The following is an 11684-nucleotide window of genomic DNA, read 5'->3' on the forward strand; positions in this document are numbered from 1 at the left end:
TTTTCCAAAAAGGAGAAACAGTGCAAACACACCTGCTAAAGATCCAGCGATGACAGCAAACCTCATGGAATGATCTTTCTTCTGACAGGTAAGTGCTACTAAAGGACGTCATCAAGCAGACACTTCCTGCAAAATACTGTGTATTGCTTTGATCTTCCAGAACTTTCAACCTACTGATCCTGGAGGTCCATGGGGTCCAAAGTAGTGAATCCTGTCATTACTCTGTAAATGACTCATGTCTTTATTTTCTCAGCAAAATTCTCCTAAGTTCCATCTTGACTGTAGACAACATCAGCAATGAAGAAGGCCAGCCATTTACGTCTCAGCATCAGGGTGGAGACGAAGCAGTAATCAAAGAAAGATTCCTGCTAAATTGCTGTACCCTACTGCTGTATTACGACGCTTTATTACATTGTTTGGCATCATATTTACCTAATGTTATCTGCCATAGCATTTTGTCCTTCTATAAAATGTTGATGTATCACTGTTATGAATTGTTATCTGCTGCATTTTAGCTTTATGTTTAACATTGTTATATATGTTATACACTTTTTTACTGTATGACACAGCATAATGTGCTTATATTACCGTCATGCATTGTTTTATTATTTGTACATTGCCGCAGTATTATGTTTTAATATTAAGTTGTTATGTAATAGTTATATGTTGTTGACTTAAGCAATTTTGCTCTGTATATAGTATTGATATGTATAACATTAATACACTGTTATCTTTTGCAAAAATAGTGTTCAATAGAATGATGTATTGTGTTTAAACATTGTTGTGTAGGAGAAAAAGCTCCTGATTCATTGATTGGCTCGAAAATAGATTCAATTTAAAATGATGTTTCCTGACTAGCTAAGCCTCAATATTTACAGATTGAGGTTTTCCAAAAAGGAGAAAAAGTGCAAATACACCTGCTAATTATCCAGCGATGACGGCAAACCTCATGGAATGATCCTTCTTCTGACAGGTAAGTGCTACTAAAGGACGTCATCAAGCAGACACTTCCTGCCAAAGTACTGTGTATTGCTTTGATCTTCCAGAACTTTCATCCTACTGATCCTGGAGGTCCATGTGGTCCAACGTAGTGAACCCTATCATTACTCTGCAAATGACTCATGTCTCTATATTCTCAGCAAAATTCTCCTAAGTTCCATCTTGACTGTAGACAACATCAGCAATGAAAATGGGCAGCCATTTACGTCTCAGCATCAGGGTGGAGACGAAGCAGTAATCAAAGAAAGATTCCTGCTAAACTGCTGTACCCTACTGCTTTATTACGACGCTTTATTACATTGTTTGGCATCATATTTACCTAATGTTATCTGCCATAGCATTTTGTCCTTCTATAAAATGTTGATGTATCACTGTTATGAATTGTTATCTGCTGCATTTTAGCTTTATGTTTAACATTGTTATATATGTTATACACTTTTTTACTGTATGACACAGCATAATGTGCTTATATTACCGTCATGCATTGTTTTATTATTTGTACATTGCCGCAGTATTATGTTTTAATATTAAGTTGTTATGTAATAGTTATATGTTGTTGACTTAAGCAATTTTGCTCTGTATATAGCATTGATATGTATAACATTAATACACTGTTATCTTTTGCAAAAATAGTGTTCAATAGAATGATGTATTGTGTTTATACATTGTTGTGTTGGAGTAAAAGCTCCTGATTCATTGATTGGCTCGAAAATAGATTCAATTTAAAATGGTGTTTCCTGACTAGCTAAGCCTCAATCTTTACAGATTGAGGTTTTCCAAAAAGGAGAAACAGTGCAAACACACCTGCTAAAGATCCAGCGATGACAGCAAACCTCATGGAATGATCTTTCTTCTGACAGGCAAGTGCTACTAAAGGACGTCATCAAGCAGACACTGCCTGCCAAAATACTGTGTATTGCTTTGATCTTCCAGAACTTTCATCCTACTGATCCTGGAGGTCCATGGGGTCCAACGCAGTGAACCCTGTCATTACTCTGCAAATGACTCATGTCTCTATTTTCTCAGCAAAATTCTCCTAAGTTCCATCTTGACTGTAGACAACATCAGCAATGAAGAAGGCCAGCCATTTACGTCTCAGCATCAGGGTGGAGACGAAGCAGTAATCAAAGAAAGATTCCTGCTAAATTGGTGTACTCTACCGCTGTATTATGACGCTTTATTACATTATTTGGCATCATATTTACCTAATGTTATCTGCCATAGCATTTTGTCCTTCTATAAAATGTTGATGTATCACTGTTATGAATTGTTATCTGCTGCATTTTAGCTTTATGTTTAACATTGTTATATATGTTATACACTTTTTTACTGTATGACACAGCATAATGTGCTTATATTACCGTCATGCATTGTTTTATTATTTGTACATTGCCGCAGTATTATGTTTTAATATTAAGTTGTTATGTAATAGTTATATGTTGTTGACTTAAGCAATTTTGCTCTGTATATAGCATTGATATGTATAACATTAATACACTGTTATCTTTTGCAAAAATAGTGTTCAATAGAATGATGTATTGTGTTTAAACATTGTTGTGTAGGAGTAAAAGCTCCTGATTCATTGATTGGCTCGAAAATAGATTCAATTTAAAATGGTGTTTCCTGATTAGCTAAGCCTCAATCTTTACAGATTGAGGATTTCCAAAAAGGAGAAACAGTGCAAACGGACCTGCTAAAGATCCAGCGATGACAGCAAACCTCATGGAATGATCCTTCTTCTGACAGGTAAGTGCTACTAAAGGACGTCATCAAGCAGACACTTCCTGCCAAAATACTGTGTATTGCTTTGATCTTCCAGGATTTTCATCCTACTGATCCTGGAGGTCCATTGGGTCCAACGTAGTGAACCCTGTCATTACTCTGCAAATGACTCATGTCTTTATTTTCTCAGCAAAATTCTCCTAAGTTCCATCTTGACTGAAGACAACATCAGCAATGAAGAAGGCCAGCCATTTACGTCTCAGCATCAGGGTGGAGACGAAGCAGTAATCAAAGAAAGATTCCTGCTAAATTGCTGTACCCTACTGCTGTATTACAACGCTTTATTACATTGTTTGGCATCATATTTACCTAATGTTATCTGCCATAGCATTTTGTCCTTCTATAAAATGTTGATGTATCACTGTTATGAATTGTTATCTGCTGCATTTTAGCTTTATGTTTAACATTGTTATATATGTTATACACTTTTTTACTGTATGACACAGCATAATGTGCTTATATTACCGTCATGCATTGTTTTATTATTTGTACATTGCCGCAGTATTATGTTTTAATATTAAGTTGTTATGTAATAGTTATATGTTGCTGACTTAAGCAATTTTGCTCTGTATATAGCATTGATATGTATAACATTAATACACTGTTATCTTTTGCAAAAATAGTGTTCAATAGAATGATGTATTGTGCTTATACATTGTTGTGTAGGAGTAAAAGCTCTTGATTCATTGATTGGCTCAAAAATAGATTAAATTTAAAATGGTGTTTCCTGACTAGCTAAGCCTGAATCTTTACAGATTGAGGTTTTCCAGAAAGGAGAAAAAGTGCAAACGCACCTGCTAATTATCCAGCGATGACAGCAAACCTCATGGAATGATCCTTCTTCTGACAGGTAAGTGCTACTAAAGGATGTCATCAAGCAGACACTTCCTGCCAAAATACTGTGTATTGCTTTGATCTTCTAGAACTTTCACCCTACTGATCCTGGAGGTCCATGGGGTCCAACGTAGTGAACACTGTCATTACTCTGCAAATGACTCATGTCTCTATTTTCTCAGAAAAATTCTCCTAAGTTCCATCTTGACTGTAGACAACATCAGCAATGAAAAAGGGCAGCCATTTACGTCTCAGCATCAGGGTGGAGACGAAGCAGTAATCAAAGAAAGATTTCTGCTAAATTGGTTTACCCTACTGCTGTATTACGACGCTTTATTACATTGTTTGGCAACATAATTACCTAATGTTATCTGCCATAGCATTTTGTCCTTAAATAAAATGTTGATGTATCACTGTTATGAATTGTTATCTGCTGCATTTTAGCTTTATGTTTAACATTGTTATATATGTTATACACTTTTTTACTGTATGACACAGCATAATGTGCTTATATTACCGTCATGCATTGTTTTATTATTTGTACATTGCCGCAGTATTATGTTTTAATATTAAGTTGTTATGTAATAGTTATATGTTGCTGACTTAAGCAATTTTGCTCTGTATATAGCATTGATATGTATAACATTAATACACTGTTATCTTTTGCAAAAATAGTGATCAATAGAATGATGTATTGTGTTTATACATTGTTGTGTTGGAGTAAAAGCTCCTGATTCATTGATTGGCTCGAAAATAGATTCAATTTAAAATGGTGTTTCCTGACTAGCTAAGCCTGAATCTTTACAGATTGAGGTTTTCCAAAAAGGAGAAACAGTGCAAACACACCTGCTAAAGATCCAGCGATGACAGCAAACCTCATGGAATGATCTTTCTTCTGACAGGCAAGTGCTACTAAAGGACGTCATCAAGCAGACACTGCCTGCCAAAATACTGTGTATTGCTTTGATCTTCCAGAACTTTCATCCTACTGATCCTGGAGGTCCATGGGGTCCAACGCAGTGAACCCTGTCATTACTCTGCAAATGACTCATGTCTCTATTTTCTAAGCAAAATTCTCCTAAGTTCCATCTTGACTGTAGACAACATCAGCAATGAAGAAGGCCAGCCATTTACGTCTCAGCATCAGGGTGGAGACGAAGCAGTAATCAAAGAAAGATTCCTGCTAAATTGGTGTACTCTACCGCTGTATTATGACGCTTTATTACATTATTTGGCATCATATTTACCTAATGTTATCTGCCATAGCATTTTGTCCTTCTATAAAATGTTGATGTATCACTGTTATGAATTGTTATCGGCTGCATTTTAGCTTTATGTTTAACATTGTTATATATGTTATACACTTTTTTACTGTATGACACAGCATAATGTGCTTATATTACCGTCATGCATTGTTTTATTATTTGTACATTGCCGCAGTATTATGTTTTAATATTAAGTTGTTATGTAATAGTTATATGTTGTTGACTTAAGCAATTTTGCTCTGTATATAGCATTGATATGTATAACATTAATACACTGTTATCTTTTGCAAAAATAGTGTTCAATAGAATGATGTATTGTGTTTAAACATTGTTGTGTAGGAGTAAAAGCTCCTGATTCATTGATTGGCTCGAAAATAGATTCAATTTAAAATGGTGTTTCCTGATTAGCTAAGCCTCAATCTTTACAGATTGAGGATTTCCAAAAAGGAGAAACAGTGCAAACGGACCTGCTAAAGATCCAGCGATGACAGCAAACCTCATGGAATGATCCTTCTTCTGACAGGTAAGTGCTACTAAAGGACGTCATCAAGCAGACACTTCCTGCCAAAATACTGTGTATTGCTTTGATCTTCCAGGATTTTCATCCTACTGATCCTGGAGGTCCATGGGGTCCAACGTAGTGAACCCTGTCATTACTCTGCAAATGACTCATGTCTCTATTTTCTCAGCAAAATTCTCCTAAGTTCCATCTTGACTGAAGACAACATCAGCAATGAAGAAGGCCAGCCATTTAAGTCTCAGCATCAGGGTGGAGACGAAGCAGTAATCAAAGAAAGATTCCTGCTAAATTGCTGTACCCTACTGCTGTATTACGACGCTTTATTACATTGTTTGGCATCATATTTACCTAATGTTATCTGCCATAGCATTTTGTCCTTAAATAAAATGTTGATGTATCACTGTTATGAATTGTTATCTGCTGCATTTTAGCTTTATGTTTAACATTGTTATATATGTTATACACTTTTTTACTGTATGACACAGCATAATGTGCTTATATTACCGTCATTCATTGTTTTATTATTTGTACATTGCCGCAGTATTATGTTTTAATATTAAGTTGTTATGTAATAGTTATATGTTGCTGACTTAAGCAATTTTGCTCTGTATATAGCATTGATATGTATAACATTAATACACTGTTATCTTTTGCAAAAATAGTGATCAATAGAATGATGTATTGTGTTTATACATTGTTGTGTTGGAGTAAAAGCTCCTGATTCATTGATTGGCTCGAAAATAGATTCAATTTAAAATGGTGTTTCCTGACTAGCTAAGCCTCAATCTTTACAGATTGAGGTTTTCCAAAAAGGAGAAACAGTGCAAACACACCTGCTAAAGATCCAGCGATGACAGCAAACCTCATGGAATGATCTTTCGTCTGACAGGTAAGTGCTACTAAAGGACGTCATCAAGCAGACACTTCCTGCCAAAATACTGTGTATTGCTTTGATCTTCTAGAACTTTCACCCTACTGATCCTGGAGGTCCATGGGGTCCAACGTAGTGAACACTGTCATTACTCTGCAAATGACTCATGTCTCTATTTTCTCAGCAAAATTCTCCTAAGTTCCATCTTGACTGTAGACAACATCAGCAATGAAATTGGGCAGCCATTTACGTCTCAGCATCAGGGTGGAGACGAAGCAGTAATCAAAGAAAGATTTCTGCTAAATTGGTTTACCCTACTGCTGTATTACGACGCTTTATTACATTGTTTGGCAACATAATTACCTAATGTTATCTGCCATAGCATTTTGTCATTAAATAAAATGTTGATGTATCACTGTTATGAATTGTTATCTGCTGCATTTTAGCTTTATGTTTAACATTGTTATATATGTTATACACTTTTTTACTGTATGACACAGCATAATGTGCTTATATTACCGTCATGCATTGTTTTATTATTTGTACATTGCCGCAGTATTATGTTTTAATATTAAGTTGTTATGTAATAGTTATATGTTGCTGACTTAAGCAATTTTGCTCTGTATATAGCATTGATATGTATAACATTAATACACTGTTATCTTTTGCAAAAATAGTGATCAATAGAATGATGTATTGTGTTTATACATTGTTGTGTTGGAGTAAAAGCTCCTGATTCATTGATTGGCTCGAAAATAGATTCAATTTAAAATGGTGTTTCCTGACTAGCTAAGCCTCAATCTTTACAGATTGAGGTTTTCCAAAAAGGAGAAACAGTGCAAACACACCTGCTAAAGATCCAGCGATGACAGCAAACCTCATGGAATGATCTTTCGTCTGACAGGTAAGTGCTACTAAAGGACGTCATCAAGCAGACACTTCCTGCAAAATACTGTGTATTGCTTTGATCTTCCAGAACTTTCATCCTACTGATCCTGGAGGTCCATGGGGTCCAAAGTAGTGAATCCTGTCATTACTCTGTAAATGACTCATGTCTCTATTTTCTCAGCAAAATTCTCCTAAGTTCCATCTTGACTGTAGACAACATCAGCAATGAAGAAGGCCAGCCATTTACGTCTCAGCATCAGGGTGGAGACGATGCAGTAATCAAAGAAAGATTCCTGCTAAATTGCTGTACCCTACTGCTGTATTACGACGCTTTATTACATTGTTTGGCATCATATTTACCTAATGTTATCTGCCATAGCATTTTGTCCTTCTATAAAATGTTGATGTATCACTGTTATGAATTGTTATCTGCTGCATTTTAGCTTTATGTTTAACATTGTTATATATGTTATACACTTTTTTACTGTATGACACAGCATAATGTGCTTATATTACCGTCATGCATTGTTTTATTATTTGTACATTGCCGCAGTATTATGTTTTAATATTAAGTTGTTATGTAATAGTTATATGTTGTTGACTTAAGCAATTTTGCTCTGTATATAGCATTGATATGTATAACATTAATACACTGTTATCTTTTGCAAAAATAGTGTTCAATAGAATGATGTATTGTGTTTAAACATTGTTGTGTTGGAGTAAAAGCTCCTGATTCATTGATTGGCTCGAAAATAGATTCAATTTAAAATGATGTTTCCTGACTAGCTAAGCCTCAATATTTACAGATTGAGGTTTTCCAAAAAGGAGAAAAAGTGCAAATACACCTGCTAAATATCCAGCGATGACGGCAAACCTCATGGAATGATCCTTCTTCTGACAGGTAAGTGCTACTAAAGGACGTCATCAAGCAGACACTTCCTGCCAAAATACTGTGTATTGCTTTGATCTTCCAGAACTTTCATCCTACTGATCCTGGAGGTCCATGTGGTCCAACGTAGTGAACCCTATCATTACTCTGCAAATGACTCATGTCTCTATTTTCTCAGCAAAATTCTCCTAAGTTCCATCTTGACTGTAGACAACATCAGCAATGAAAAAGGCCAGCCATTTACGTCTCAGCATCAGGGTGGAGACGAAGCAGTAATCAAAGAACGATTCCTGCTAAACTGCTGTACCCTACTGCTGTATTACGACGCTTTATTACATTGTTTGGCATCATATTTACCTAATGTTATCTGCCATAGCATTTTGTCCTTCTATAAAATGTTGATGTATCACTGTTATGAATTGTTATCTGCTGCATTTTAGCTTTATGTTTAACATTGTTATATATGTTATACACTTTTTTACTGTATGACACAGCATAATGTGCTTATATTACCGTCATGCATTGTTTTATTATTTGTACATTGCCGCAGTATTATGTTTTAATATTAAGTTGTTATGTAATAGTTATATGTTGTTGACTTAAGCAATTTTGCTCTGTATATAGCATTGATATGTATAACATTAATACACTGTTATCTTTTGCAAAAATAGTGTTCAATAGAATGATGTATTGTGTTTATACATTGTTGTGTTGGAGTAAAAGCTCCTGATTCATTGATTGGCTCGAAAATAGATTCAATTTAAAATGGTGTTTCCTGACTAGCTAAGCCTCAATCTTTACAGATTGAGGTTTTCCAAAAAGGAGAAACAGTGCAAACACACCTGCTAAAGATCCAGCGATGACAGCAAACCTCATGGAATGATCTTTCTTCTGACAGGCAAGTGCTACTAAAGGACGTCATCAAGCAGACACTGCCTGCCAAAATACTGTGTATTGCTTTGATCTTCCAGAACTTTCATCCTACTGATCCTGGAGGTCCATGGGGTCCAACGCAGTGAACCCTGTCATTACTCTGCAAATGACTCATGTCTCTATTTTCTAAGCAAAATTCTCCTAAGTTCCATCTTGACTGTAGACAACATCAGCAATGAAGAAGGCCAGCCATTTACGTCTCAGCATCAGGGTGGAGACGAAGCAGTAATCAAAGAAAGATTCCTGCTAAATTGGTGTACTCTACCGCTGTATTATGACGCTTTATTACATTATTTCGCATCATATTTACCTAATGTTATCTGCCATAGCATTTTGTCCTTCTATTAAATGTTGATGTATCACTGTTATGAATTGTTATCTGCTGCATTTTAGCTTCATGTTTAACATTGTTATATATGTTATACACTTTTTTACTGTATGACACAGCATAATGTGCTTATATTACCGTCATGCATTGTTTTATTATTTGTACATTGCCGCAGTATTATGTTTTAATATTAAGTTGTTATGTAATAGTTATATGTTGTTGACTTAAGCATTTTTGCTCTGTATATAGCATTGATATGTATAACATTAATACACTGTTATCTTTTGCAAAAATAGTGTTCAATAGAATGATGTATTGTGTTTAAACATTGTTGTGTAGGAGTAAAAGCTCCTGATTCATTGATTGGCTCGAAAATAGATTCAATTTAAAATGGTGTTTCCTGATTAGCTAAGCCTCAATCTTTACAGATTGAGGTTTTCCAAAAAGGAGAAACAGTGCAAACGGACCTGCTAAAGATCCAGCGATGACAGCAAACCTCATGGAATGATCCTTCTTCTGACAGGTAAGTGCTACTAAAGGACGTCATCAAGCAGACACTTCCTGCCAAAATACTGTGTATTGCTTTGATCTTCCAGGATTTTCATCCTACTGATCCTGGAGGTCCATGGGGTCCAACGTAGTGAACCCTGTCATTACTCTGCAAATGACTCATGTCTCTATTTTCTCAGCAAAATTCTCCTAAGTTCCATCTTGACTGTAGACAACATCAGCAATGAAAAAGGGCAGCCATTTACGTCTCAGCATCAGGGTGGAGACGAAGCAGTAATCAAAGAAAGATTCCTGCTAAATTGGTGTACCCTACTGCTGTATTACGACGCTTTATTACATTGTTTGGCATCATATTTACCTAATGTTATCTGCCATAGCATTTTGTCCTTCTATAAAATGTTGATGTATCACTGTTATGAATTGTTATCTGCTGCATTTTAGCTTTATGTTTAACATTGTTATATATGTTATACACTTTTTTACTGTATGACACAGCATAATGTGCTTATATTACCGTCATGCATTGTTTTATTATTTGTACATTGCCGCAGTATTATGTTTTAATATTAAGTTGTTATGTAATAGTTATATGTTGCTGACTTAAGCAATTTTGCTCTGTATATAGCATTGATATGTATAACATTAATACACTGTTATCTTTTGCAAAAATAGTGATCAATAGAATGATGTATTGTGTTTATACATTGTTGTGTTGGAGTAAAAGCTCCTGATTCATTGATTGGCTCGAAAATAGATTCAATTTAAAATGGTGTTTCCTGACTAGCTAAGCCTCAATCTTTACAGATTGAGGTTTTCCAAAAAGGAGAAACAGTGCAAACGCACCTGCTAAATATCCAGCGATGACGGCAAACCTCATGGAATGATCTTTCTTCTGACAGGTAAGTGCTACTAAAGGACGTCATCAAGCAGACACTTCCTGCAAAATACTGTGTATTGCTTTGATCTTCCAGAACTTTCATCCTACTGATCCTGGAGGTCCATGGGGTCCAACGTAGTGAATCCTGTCATTACTCTGTAAATGACTCATGTCTCTATTTTCTAAGCAAAATTCTCCTAAATTCCATCTTGACTGTAGACAACATCAGCAATGAAGAAGGCCAGCCATTTACGTCTCAGCATCAGGGTGGAGACGAAGCAGTAATCAAAGAAAGATTCCTGCTAAATTGGTGTACTCTACCGCTGTATTACGACGCTTTATTACATTATTTGGCATCATATTTACCTAATGTTATCTGCCATAGCATTTTGTCCTTCTATAAAATGTTGATGTATCACTGTTATGAATTGTTATCTGCTGCATTTTAGCTTTATGTTTAACATTGTTATATATGTTATACACTTTTTTACTGTATGACACAGCATAATGTGCTTATATTACCGTCATGCATTGTTTTATTATTTGTACATTGCCGCAGTATTATGTTTTAATATTAAGTTGTAATGTAATAGTTATATGTTGTTGACTTAAGCAATTTTGCTCTGTATATAGCATTGATATGTATAACATTAATACACTGTTATCTTTTGCAAAAATAGTGTTCAATAGAATTATGTATTGTGTTTATACATTGTTGTGTTGGAGTAAAAGCTCCTGATTCATTGATTGGCTCGAAAATAGATTCAATATAAAATGGTGTTTCCTGACTAGCAAAGCCTGAATCTTTACAGATTGAGGTTTTCCAAAAAGGAGAAACAGTGCAAACACACTTGCTAAAGATCCAGCGATGACAGCAAACCTCATGGAATGATCCTTCTTCTGACAGGCAAGTGCTACTAAAGGACGTCATCAAGCAGACACTGCCTGCCAAAAAACTGTGTATTGCTTTGATCTTCCAGAACTTTCA

The sequence above is a fragment of the Taudactylus pleione genome, unplaced genomic scaffold (genome assembly GCF_031769625.1).
Source record: "Taudactylus pleione unplaced genomic scaffold, aTauple2 ptg000203l, whole genome shotgun sequence".
Lineage (NCBI taxonomy): Eukaryota > Metazoa > Chordata > Amphibia > Anura > Myobatrachidae > Taudactylus > Taudactylus pleione.